The sequence below is a fragment of the Galendromus occidentalis genome, unplaced genomic scaffold (assembly GCF_000255335.2).
Source record: "Galendromus occidentalis unplaced genomic scaffold, Mocc_1.1 scf7180000077527, whole genome shotgun sequence".
NCBI lineage: Eukaryota > Metazoa > Arthropoda > Arachnida > Mesostigmata > Phytoseiidae > Galendromus > Galendromus occidentalis.
In genome coordinates this window covers 932,058-944,748 of record NW_003805515.1, presented here as the reverse complement: position 1 = coordinate 944,748, position 12,691 = coordinate 932,058, and the positions used below count along the sequence as shown (strand labels likewise).

General features: G+C 51.8%; 1 protein-coding gene across 1 annotated transcript in view; it reads right to left on the bottom strand.

Annotated features, from left to right (window-relative positions):
* The window catches only part of LOC100897219 (integrin alpha-PS1), a 51,297-nt gene that overhangs the window by 37,563 nt on the left and 1,043 nt on the right, over positions 1-12,691 (bottom strand). The window lies entirely within an intron of this gene.

The window sequence follows — 12,691 nt, the reverse complement described above, 5'->3', positions numbered from 1 at the left end:
CCATCCGTGGCCCCGTTTCATCTGAAATTGAAAACGCACCACACCGCCTCTCCAGGAATACGTCGGCTCTCCACTCTTGGAGCCAAAGCCATTCAAGGATCGTCCGACCTCGGAAGTAAATAAATCGAGAGCGCTTTGAAATTGAAAACGCCACACGGAGAAGGAAGCCTCGTCCAGAGGATAAAATACCATAGAGAGCTCCGGCATGGCATTGCCGGAACTCGAAGCATGCGGGCACCCAGTTCGTCGGCCCGTCTCCTAGACTCCCCCAACTGAATTGTCTGAATTGATGCGGCCTCGTTCTATTGGCTGAGCGCGATGTATCACAAAACTTCGTACAAAAACCCATCAAGCGAACCTGATGCTCATCGAACGTCGGATTCACATGATTGCTCGGCTTAAACACCACTGTCTGACATCGGACGGCTCGAGGCAAAGTATTGTACGCTCAACAACTGTACCCATCTGGGAATGCCCAATGACTATTACTAGTCGACGAAGTGCACGCGAGTCGTCAGGCTGATGTTCTTACGCTCCGGCGAAGCCTGCGTTTCCGCTCAATCGTGAGAGTAAATCCGGAGAGCTCATAATGAGTTTCGGGACATCGAATCGATCCTTTTGTGTTTATGTACATGAATCCCGAAGAGGGTTCCCTCCTCCTCCCTGCCCGAAGTGGACAGCACTCTCGCTGAGAGTTGACCGGGGGCTCCTCAAAGAACGCGTAACTTCTTCTTCTTCTTCTTCTTCGTCTTGATGGAGTTCGAATCCAACCGGAAGAATAGGGTAGATGACGGTGTGTGTGTGCCAGCGTGTCACCGCGGTTTCTCATTGTGACCAGAAATACACAAGCCCAACAATACAGGAACTTCTCAATGGGATTTGCACCCAAGTTCCTCCACAGACCCCGGATCTCTGGTTTGGGCCTTCTCTCACTCAACATCTGGAGGGGTGGATGCTTCCGAGCCTACAGCTCCGCACTGTTTCGCGAGAGATGGACGGTGCTGACTCGCGACATTGAATGAGCGTCCGAAGAGTGGTAATCGAAACGTCGGCACCGACGTCGATGTCAGTGATCATGACGACCGGAGAAGCTGAACTTGCAGATATACGGCCTCAAGGGGGCGAAAGAATTCCATCGTCCGCCTCGGATGCTTCTGTTCCGTTTGCTTTCGGTCTTTTCTCCGTTTCGGCAGAGAATCTTTGATTAATCCATTGCGAGCTCACGCTCAGGATCCTCGATACACAATGGAAGCAGTTGAGCACACGATTGCTCGGAAGCCGCTTCGAGCTACGCGGGAAAAAGGTTACCCGAGAATAATGACTTCTACAATTACCACGAAACCAAACTTTTTCAAACGCTCCGCGCAGCGGACGTTTCGCACGGGGATGCCAATTTCTCTCTTTCAGTGTTTTCTGGATCTTCTTGTTTCTCTATCATGCAATTAATCAGTTTAATTATTGTTTCGGTCGGTGGAGTAAGTGACTCCCCGACCGGATGACCTGTCACCAGCATGGGCACGTTTCTGTGAGTCAACAAAATTCAACGAATCTGGACTTTCTAGCTCGACGTCGCTCCACATCCCAGGATGAAGTCAAGTCCACCGCATTCGGGAAGTCGACTAGTCCGTCAGAAAATCCTACTCGACCTATCACGAGCTGCACCCTACGACGACCAAGTCAGATACCCCGCCCTCATGGTCTCGGACAGCGGTTGTTGGGTCCGGCTGTCATCTCGAAGGCCGCATCAGGTCATTAGAGCACAGGCGCAGGACATCGACCATAGGCCCGAGAACGATGTGGATGACAAGCAAGGACGATACACCACTCCAAGTTAACAAGCCCAGGAAGACTCTTCTCGAGCAATCTCAATCGTCGTAATGCACTGGAGGCCTCGCAATGCCGGACGAGCCGGATTGTTTGACGAGTCAGAGGGGCAAACGTCGCTCAATCGTAGCGACTCATTTTTTTCCCGATCACAGCGTCGGAGTCGGCCTTTCGAAGGTCCTGAGGCAATCGAGAGCCTTGTCCGTGGAATCGTCGCGCAGAGTTCGGATGGGAAATCGGACTCTTGAACCTTCCTATCGGGTCCGAGACTTGAGAGGATGACGCACCTTAGGTGTATGCATTCATATGTACACCGGCGAAGCCGAAGGTGGTCGACTTCGAACGAGCCTCGCCTCGGGCACGTGCAATATACCACAATGCAAGCTCTCTCCGACAGCAGACCTTTCAACAGGGGACAGCCTATTCGCTACACATGGCCTATGAGCTGGCACATGTGTAGGGGATTACGCAGAATCCCATGTCAAAGCCACGCTGTCTGAAATCGAGTGTACGTTCCCGGTCATTCGATCATGTCCAGCGTCCATAGAGAGGATCCCGCATTTGATTCGCCGACGAAGGGATATACATAATACAGAAAAAAAAAGTTATGAGAGCTCGATTCGATCGAGTATCAATCTTGGACAGCGAATGAGCGTATCGATTCGAATGGGAACGGTCACGGGGAGCGATCCATCCGCAAGCTCAGATACTTCGGCGATGATTGTTGTTTGTACATCGGCGTGTTCTAGCCGGTGGCTGATGATGTGGGTCACGTCGACCCACGCTCAACCAAATCTGGCCTGCCCTTCTGTAACCATCGTCGTCGGAGCACCAGCTCGGAGTCTCCAACGTATATGCCCGATAAAACGGGAATCAAGCTTTCCAAAAGGGGAATCGGTCACAGGGACCACGGAAACAAATGACAGAGATTGGCTCCGCGATGATCGCCCCAAACATACAGCATATCTCCGAGTGAGACGTGGGCGGTACCCTCCCAGAATTTCGATTCCGCCGGTAAGCATTGATGCTATCTACTGCAGACTCCCTATCTCAACGTAGGTAGGACCCGGTTGTCAAGAACCCGGGCGGAGGAAATTGACAGCGGTACCGTGGAAACGGTAGGAATCTGTCGAGAGCTTCCGACTGAGACGACTCCAGAAACGTGACGTCGATTCAAACGAGCGCTGTCCGAGCCGGGGTCAAACATGTGCTGACAATACGGAACATTCGCATTCGATTCGTTCATCCATGCGCCACGCCGTCGTCTGATGAGCAGAGCGCGCTCAGGAGCTGTCTCACGAACATGGCCCATCGAATCATCTGCACTTTCCAATCGGCTTTCTGGATGCAAATCCATCGGACGAGCCTTCTTCAGTCTATCCGAGCTCTCGCACAATGAAAAAGTGAAGAGGAGTGAGCGAAACCGACGCAGAGGTGGAATAGAGCGGACTGCGCGTGACAGAATGCGACTGCGCTGTTTTCTCAAAAGAGCCTTCCATGGGAACATCCGTCCCCTGTCACGAGAGACTCCGTATAAAACTCGTTGAGTCCGCGGTCACTCTCCGGTGTAGTTAGGGGAACTGAACGGGCACCGAATTGGGAAGCTACAAGTTAGTCGTCGATTCGTCCGCCAGACCTGGCTCGAAAAATTCGCTGTCTTCGTTCCACGGCGTGTAGGAACACAGTCTTCCGATGTCCATGAATGCGTTCGCGTCACGACGTTTGCGACCGCTAGCTTAGCTGATCGCCGGATCGTCCCCAGGGAACATCTGTCCGCAAGCGTCATAAATCTCCATATGAATCTCTCGGACATGTGAAGTATCATTGTGCATTTAATGGGGCGACGACATGTCTCACTGCGAATTAATAGTCGTCGACACTATCGTCTTCCAATCCTGAGACGCTTATTTCATCGACCCGCCGAGACTATGTATCGTTTTCTCCGCGAACGAGGAGAAGACCGACCGACCGCGCGAACTCGGGAAGTGAGTGATCTCGATGTCATTATCGGCCGTAAGCGGACCGCATTAGGGGTTTATGTCGTGAGACCACCGAATTAAGGTCACCACGACAAGGGGTTGCCTCACGTGTTAGGGCCTAAGACTCGTTTGGTGGATGTTCACCGCCTATTATCCTTCGTGTCAGGATCCACGAAGGCGAGACTGTGATCACATCACTAACGACACGGTAATTGAATTCATTCCTCAAGCGAAAGAGTTGAGCGACTTCAGGTAGCCACCGAACGTCGCCGTGGCACACGACGCGCGACGCCGGGGCCGACTCCGTAACTCACAGGTGCCGCCACACACGTCTCTATAACGGTTACTGATTGCAGATGTCTCCCTCTTCGGCAATAAAACGGATGAATAGATGCCGATCGGAGAACAGCTTCGCTCGTTGATGTTTCGAGGAAGGCACATTAAGGAAAAAAAAACAGAGCTGACCAGAGCTGTCATCTCGTTTACAGGCTCACACTCAGCGGCGAGAAGACGCCACGGCTCCTCCTCGACTCTTCTCGCCGTAGAGCTAAAAACAGATCCGAATAGGTTCTGCACTGCTATGTAAGGCCCAAGCTGAGACTGGAGAAGGGTTGTCCTTTTCCTGCGACGGGCAGGACCAGAGGAGAGCTTCACAGTCTCGTTTTCGATCGTCTCTCATCAGATGGCCAAGGTCTGCTCGTTTGAAAGAGACGATTGTTCGCCGTTCAGAGCACATGGGGTTCCCATCAAGCTGATCCTCCAACCAGCCATCCCCGTATATTGCAGACACAAATTCCTGATCCGGGGAAAAGGTGCGATGACTTGGCCGCTCCGGAAATTTTCGGGGGAGCTGACCCTTCCAATCACAAAACGAAAAAACACCGCGCACCGGGAAACCCTGCGGCCGAGACAATGATCTATTGTTTCGAGACTCTCTTTTTCGCTAGAGAAATGCTTGAAGTAACAAAATCCGGCGCATCGCGTGACAAAGTACTCATTATGCTTTAACCGAATGCTTGACGATTCAAACTACATAATATTCCCGAACTATATCATTTTGGCTCCAAAATTGAATGCTAGTCGGGAATTTATGGAGAAATCTGGCTCTCGCCCTCGTTTGCACACCTGTGCGTGGTCTGCGCTGAGGAATTCTCGACCGTCCGTGAAGTCGAAAGAAGAGAAAGTTCCCGGTCTCCGAGAACAGAGTCCAACGGGATTCCGGTTTCGCGACACAAAAGCTAGCTCAAACGGCTCAGAATCGGCTCCGATCAAGACTCAGGCATGTTCTAGATTTGTCCGACCTGTCCTCCGCAGTCGCTCGCTCCGCGGTAAGCTGCACAGAAGCGACATGATAGTCGATTGAATATCCCGAGAAAGTAACAGAATGTAACGGCTCCATCCCCCCGAACGCCTTCCATGCTATGCTTCGTCACAAAAGGATCAAGGTGGTAGTTGGTGATTGAATGTCGTTGCACCTGTTGTATTCGTAACTTCGTAGCCTGATACTGATGTCGAACAAAAGTATTACACAGTGGCTCTGACGTCGGCCACGCCTTTCACGCTCAACCGGTCGAGGGTAGGAGGCATCTCACTCGGCGAAACTTGTGATTGACGCGTCTCTCTGCAATCTCAAATCACAAAATCAAGCTGTGGCGTTGATTGAAAGCAACGCGACGATAACAGCGAAGTGGAGGAGGACGCCAAACTTCCAAAATGAATCAAAAGCCATAAAATCCCATAGCCATATAAAGCCACCGCCGTCGCTGCTGCTGCTGCCTGGGCCTACTCCTCCCACGCGATGAAGATCTACATCGCCGGAGCATGCGGTACTACGAACATTGCCTCAGCCCCCAGTGCCTTCTCTGGTAGGGTATTCCTCTGCGATTTTGTCAAGCGGAGCCATCTTGTCGAAAAGTTATTTACGGCAGATCGCGGATTGAAGGAACTAAATTAATCTCCGGCGACACATCAGCGACCGTTTGTTTAGTACGATTTGACAAATCTCGACGACAAGATACCGGAAGAGAGGAGGCGGACTCCTGCTTCGGTGAAGGAGAAATTGAAGCAGCATCGACGCATTGCGTTGGCGTTGCACCGATTGTTTCGAGAAATCATGTCTCCTCCCCAGTGATTCCTATCGATGCTCTGGCTAAGCTCAACGGGATCGACAAGAGTCGCGACCGTAGAAATAGAAGATTTACTTGACGGATCTCCCCACAATGGAAACGGGACCGAAGATTCGTACAGAAAAATGAGAAGCGGGAACCCAGCCAGCCAATCTCCAGCAGAGCGCTTCAAATTCCATCCGAAGTGTACCACGGATTTCCTCGCAAGGCTTCCACTCTATTTTTACCGCCTGACCAGAAGTTTTCCGTCGTTCCCCATCTTTTGTCTTCATTCTCACTTCGAGGAACGTGAAAAATGCTGCTGGAATACCGATTCATTCGAAAATCTCACGGACCGCAAAGTTGATCCAAACAAATCTTCGCACCAAAACGACGGTACCCGATCCGCGGCTTCAGCTCAGCAAGGCAGCTGATAGTGACGTCTCTACACCGTATGTTCTTCTCAGACACAGAAACAGTTGCTACGTTCCGCTCCATAATCTGTCTGTGTAGTTAAATGGCTATTTTTGCTCGCTGTTGTGAACCGACGACATCTTTAACGGGGATGATACGACCGGTAGATAAGGGCGAACTGAAGAAGAGACGAAAGTCACTCAAGGCAGGATTATAACAGCATATGCTCCTAATTGCAGGTTCCCCATAGATAAATTACAGTACAGCGGAGCTATGCCATTTCCGAGAACTCAGAATTCGAAACATTCTCGAGAATTTTTTGAAATTTTCGTAGTGAGCAAAATGTGACAAGGACAACAGGACGGGCTCAATCTCGACGAGTAGAGAATCGCAAAGAGCGGCACCAGTGAATTGTACGCTCTGAGTTGCTCCGTCCCCGACTTCATTTGAGAATCGCTGTGCGTCATGCGTCGACGCGCCCCGAAAGTTCTCGTCCGGGGAGAAGTCTCCTCAGGAGAATGTGAAAACGCAATGGTTTCGGAAGACGAGGCGGAACGAGCAAGCGGAAAATGAGAGCGATGAGTCGAGCTTGCCTTTGTCAATCGGATTCTTCACTCGTTCGCCTCGATCGGTCGCAGGGGAAGAACCGCCGTCGCGTCCTGGCTCAAAGCAGGCCAACGAGGTCGAGATTCAGCGCAAGCTCGTAAAACACTTGCTTCCACGTAAAAAAAATCCTACGAAAAATTAAAATAGATAGAAAATCCTTCGCACGCGAAACCTCGATGGCGGGCCCAGCGACAGATTGGAACGCGGCTCGTACGCCTTATTATACTCTTCGTATATCTGAGCCGCGGATAGCATTTCCGCTTAGTCGGCCGACACAACGCGCGTTTCGCCGTCAAAAATGTAGAAAGAAGAGCGTTCGGAGTCGAGCCTCGCTCCCAGTCCGCATTTCCTCATCAGGGAATACCGTAGGAACATGATACAATAATAATCGAGATAATTTAAACGCAAACACGCGATCGCGGAGTCAAGGTGGTCGAAACAAGAAACCTGTGAGCAAATTTTAGCATCGAAAATCCGTGCTCATAAAATAGTTTTACGAAACTCGCGTATATAAGTCGGGAAGTACTCGAGCTCCGATCCGCTCCGCCGAAAACAAGTCACCGAATGAATGATGTCCGTGAGACAGGGTTCCGAACCGGGTTCGCCGTCGCTAAATGATAATATGAGCCCGGACGTGAGCTCATCGACCATATTCAGCGGGGTTAGCTTCATTTTCGATTGCTCCATCAGAGTGAGTGATTCGATAATTTTCAACAGTTGCGATTCGTGGGGAACGCATGCTGTTTTATAAATTGGGCTTCATAAACAGCTGACCCCTTCGAGTCCTAGGTTGAAATGAGCGCCACGTGACTCGGGGTCCGTCTGGCGTCCACGGATCCATCCGTTTGCCGGGTGGCGCCAATTACAGAATGACGCCGAACGAGCCGATGTCGACTTGACTCTAGACTCTCTCGGTCTTTTCAGCTCCGACCGACTCGAAGAGCTTCCGCAAGTCTGTGTAATTGCAAGACGTGTAGATTATCGCTGCTCGAGCTAGCAGATTGACTGCTAACTCCTTTCGCGCTCCTAGATTGACTGACTGGTCGGAAGACGGCGGACTGACTGACCGGCCGGCCGGCTGGCTGGCTGGTTGTCTAGCTGACTGGCTCGGAAAGTCACTCAGCTCCGTGTCCCGCTGCGAATCTTCAATCGCTTGTTCGGTGACGATGCACATCGAGGATCGCGGACCAGTTCTCGCGCATCCCTCACTGAGAATTCTTCGCATTCTCACCTTCGGTTGCCGTATTTGGTGCAGCTCTCAATTTGGAGAATTTATCCCGACCACATGGACATCGAGAGATACAGATTTCGTTTCTCATCGCTAGACCACGATTCTCTCCCGATTCACCATCCAAGATGCGCTCCGGAAATGGATTCTCTACCATGGTCCGGTGAGGGGGCACCGGGAAATGATCACGCTTCCATTGAAACAGTGTGGTGACGGTGAATGGGACGACGCAGGGCGTTGGACATCAGGGTGAATTCCGGCACTCTTTCACTTTGACACGGTCTTCAACGCCTTCGCGATGCTCAGGTGCGAATCAGGGAACGTTTCCTCGCGGTTTCGCGAGGCAACCCGACACCGCCCTGAAGGATCAACGATCGAAGACCACCTCGTAGGAAGCGGTAGAAAAATAATCTCTGCCTCGGTCCGACGAGCGTACGATGAAGGATAGAGCTGACGGTGATGCCAATGATGAAATCGACAGTTTTCCGCTTGCTCGCAGAAAGTCAGTGACCACTTGTGACGCGATTGAGCGTCCGCGGTTCCGTCGGACCGGTCAATCTGCGCGCATCTGGTGATCCATGCTGAATGTGCGAGCTGCATCGGTGGACGGATGAGCCATGTGACAACATTATCCGTTGCGACGCGCTCTCTCGCGCCGCGATAAGTTCATCGTCAGAATTCACAGTGAATGGCCTGGCAATGACGTGAATGTGGCGGAAAGATCGTTTTGCTGTTGATACTCTCCGTACCTGTTCCGGGAAAGCGATAAGCCGCGGACTATTTCTGTGAGATCGTGTATTCGCCTTTCCTCTATTAGGTCACGACTCGGGGAAAAAGTTCCAAGTCTTTTCGAGGCTCTCATGCATTTCCCTTCCCTGAGTGAGAGGCAGAAGAACGACAGAGCGAAGCCGATCCGAACTCGAACAGTCTCCGAGCGTCAGTCGCAGTCATCCGTTATCAGCACGAACAAGCTCCGAGGAAATTTCTGAATCCACAGTGTGAACTTCTGTGTTCTCAATCTTCGCAACCTCTCCGAGCGGCTTCCCATTTTTCTTCTGTCCTGCGATATAACAATCAAACGACAATAAAATAGAAAAACGAAGAAAGAAAGCGGTTACGTCTTCTACTTCTTGGCGGCAGCCGTGGCGCCGTCGGAGCAGCGGACGGCGCGGCGCTCACAAGGAAGCCTCCTCCCCCGACTGGCTCCTGCAAAACACGTGGGCTCGGGATCCGTTCCTCCCTGATAGCGCGCACGTGTAACTTCTTCTCCCCGTAACTCCATCCCACATGCACCGAATTCATCCCCTCGAACGGCATGCGTTAGTTTCCACCGGAAAGAGACTCTAGACGGAATCCGGAAAGATTCGGACCTCAGGGAAGCCCTCCACTGGAAGTCGCCGTCACAGACGGAGCATCTGAGGCATGGCTCTCGGTAGCTCTGGGTGAATGGCCGAAGGAAGGCCGGCGAGGTGATGAAGCGTTCGTTCAGGGAACTCCCAACAAGGAAAAGCTTTTCAAGAGACAGAACCGAGCAGTCAAACTTCTCATCAAGCGAGCTGGGTCGAATGATTAGCATTCACCCCAGCGAACATCGGACCAACGTTTCGTAAAACTTGGTCCTTTTTCGACCTTCCGACTCCTCTGGGATGCTGTCCCGAGACCAACCAGCAGAAAGCACGGATTGTCTTCGTAGCACGATGTTGATCGGGCCGATTAATTATGGTTCTAGTCCGGTCGTCGAGACTGGGACGAACGACTTTCGATAACAGCCTTGATTCTTGGACCGGAATCCCATTTTGAGCGAGCGTCACTACGTAGAATGTCATCGGAGCCAATCGCGTCGAATCTCCTCCACCAGCCACGGAGATGGCCAGTGGAAATTCAATTCCTCGTCTCTATAAAAGGAGTTCATTCAAGATCGCGGATTACAAGGCATTTCATCGGCAGTATGGCTTGCGCCGTATGCGACGGATGCTCGAGATATGTGCTCGGAGACACGTGATCTGGATACTTCTGACGGCTGTGAGCGGCATCTTTCCTCTGATTTGGTAGGATTTTTCCCGGAAGTCCCCCGACATAGGTTCTCGGGTCTCGATAATAAGGCTGCTCCCTGACGCCCGCAACAGATGGGGTGATGCATCATTCCAGACTCATCTTGCTCCGCTCCTCCGGGGTCATACCTCCCCGCTCATTTGCGGGCACTTCATTTTCTGACTCCCCAAACGACGATGTTCGTCTCGCCCGTTCTCGATCGGCCAGCCAATCCAAATTTCGAAGGCCGATGCCGAGGGATCACGGTCGACTGTCGGTCGTCGGGGAAGAAATTCAGAAGCACCGTAAATATAGACGTTTTCTGAGCCCCCGCCTTACCAAACTGGCCGAAGCCGCGCGGCCGCCGACCGACTGACTGACAAAGCGAACAACACAAAGTGAAATCCAGGCAGAATCGCGATGCTCCGTACCAAAAAGTCAATTTCCGATGAAGATCTCTGATTCGGTCCCTTATACGCTCGAGCGATCGATGAAGTCAGCGACACAACTCCCTGAAGCCTCGGCAACGAAACAGAAGCAGAAAATGCAGCCACGCCCCAGCTCGTCCAACGCTGAATTTGTTAGAGACTTCACGTCGAAAACAGCCAGTGGGGCAGGTCGATCTTCCGTTGTGTAAACCGTCGGGTGGTTTATGCCTTTTGAACGGCTTTTACGAGCCACTGAAACCGTCCAACCTCAGTCTCGCTGCGGGTCCAGCCATGCGTTCGGCGTTCATCGTGGATAGCCGAAGGGATACAATTTTTTTGACGACTGCAGATGCATCGGCGATCGACCACGAAAAATGAATGAGATTTGCTGTGGACACCAGCAGTCCTACGATTTCCAGATATCTCTCGTTTTCAGCTGACGTGAGTCTCTAGCGGCAGCGCGACGCCGCCGTGGTCCGTGCGACTATGATACCGAGACGGCGAGAACAATATTTTCAGCGGTTCCCTCGTTGGCAGCACTACTATGCCATGGATCTTCTGCACACCGGCCCGTGAAGTGCAACTTCAACTTCTTTCCAAACAACCCGTTGCCAGCGGAACCGCCGCAACAGCAGCATCAACGCTCCACGAGATGACGTAATATCGTAGACCCACAGAATAAACGTCTCGCCACAGTTCGTGGCGCAGGGCAGTAAATGACGACTACGGGCTTGAGCCGCAGAGCTCCGACTCATGGCTTCTCGCATTCGAGTTCGGCGCTTGATGCGAATCATCTTCTCGATGATCGCGGAAGAGTTTATTCTCCGGTATGGAATTTCCATTCAACCTCCCTTCGAACGCCAGAGAGTAAAGCACTCCGAACCTCTCAGCTCTGCTTGTAGCACCGCTTTTTTTTGTCTCTTCCTTCAGACTCTCCGAGTTTCCTCCAGCCGGTCGGGGTAATGCCGTCGGCGTGGATAGCCGAATTTTTGAAGAATTCGGTCCGCCAGGAGCGGACGGAGCCATGGACAGCCGCCATCAACAATGATGTGATGAAGTTGGCTCCCGACGCTCAAGGAAACAAACTATTGACCAAATACAGCTAGCCGGCGCAACGTACATTGATATTGAGTCGGGACGTCCCACGTGGACGTTCGCCGATTCTGGCTCTGTACACTTGCTAGCTCCTTCACTCGCTTCGCCGAAACTCCCACCCGTCGGTCGGGACGTTACTCAGAGCGTCAGGCTTATTCAGAAACTGGCTGTAGAACCCGTTCCTTTCTGCTCCGAATGTCCTCCGCCGAGTCGGTATAATTCTGTTCAGCTTGATGAAACTTCAAGTCACTTCTCAGAACCTGCAGAGTTTACGAAGACTAACTCCAAGGTCGAATCAATCGGATAGCCCCTGTGGAGACTAAAAGAAGGTCTTTCTCTCCTTGCGACAAGCTCTGTCTTGACAACTCGAATTCTCTATTCACCCGGCTGACTACCGAGCTGTCTGCGATTCCGGGCGAGCGACCATCTCTCTGACTGACTGGTTAAGATATAAATCTTCCACAATGAAAAGTGAGCCACAAACATTTGCGGTTATAATTCAACATGATCCGAGTGAGCGCAGTCCGCGTGCTCTCTTCTAGCGTGAAATGTGCGGTGTCGTTGTTGTTGTCGCTGTTGCCACCGTCTTCTTCGAAACGAACAACAGAGAGACTGCGAAGATTTCCTCCTCTCAAAGGAGTTGCTAACACAACATTGGAAAAAGAAAAAGAAAAAGAACGCCTGTCTGCCAGCCAGCCAGCCATTCAGCTAGCCTGCTAGCCCGTCTGCCAGCTCGACCGCCAGAATGACTGCCAGACTGTCGTAGACGAAAAGATCGCGCACTAGCACGAGCTGCTCCGATACTGGTAGACGTATCGTCTCGCTTTCCCTCAGCTTCTCAGGCATGTTAATCTTTTCTTAACATAAGTTTTGATGAGCTGGCTGCAGCCGATAGTCTATTCAGCCCATGAAAGAGTTAGCCGACTCCTCGAAGAGAACACATGACCGCTGCTCTCGAAACAAAACATGACCATCCGGAGA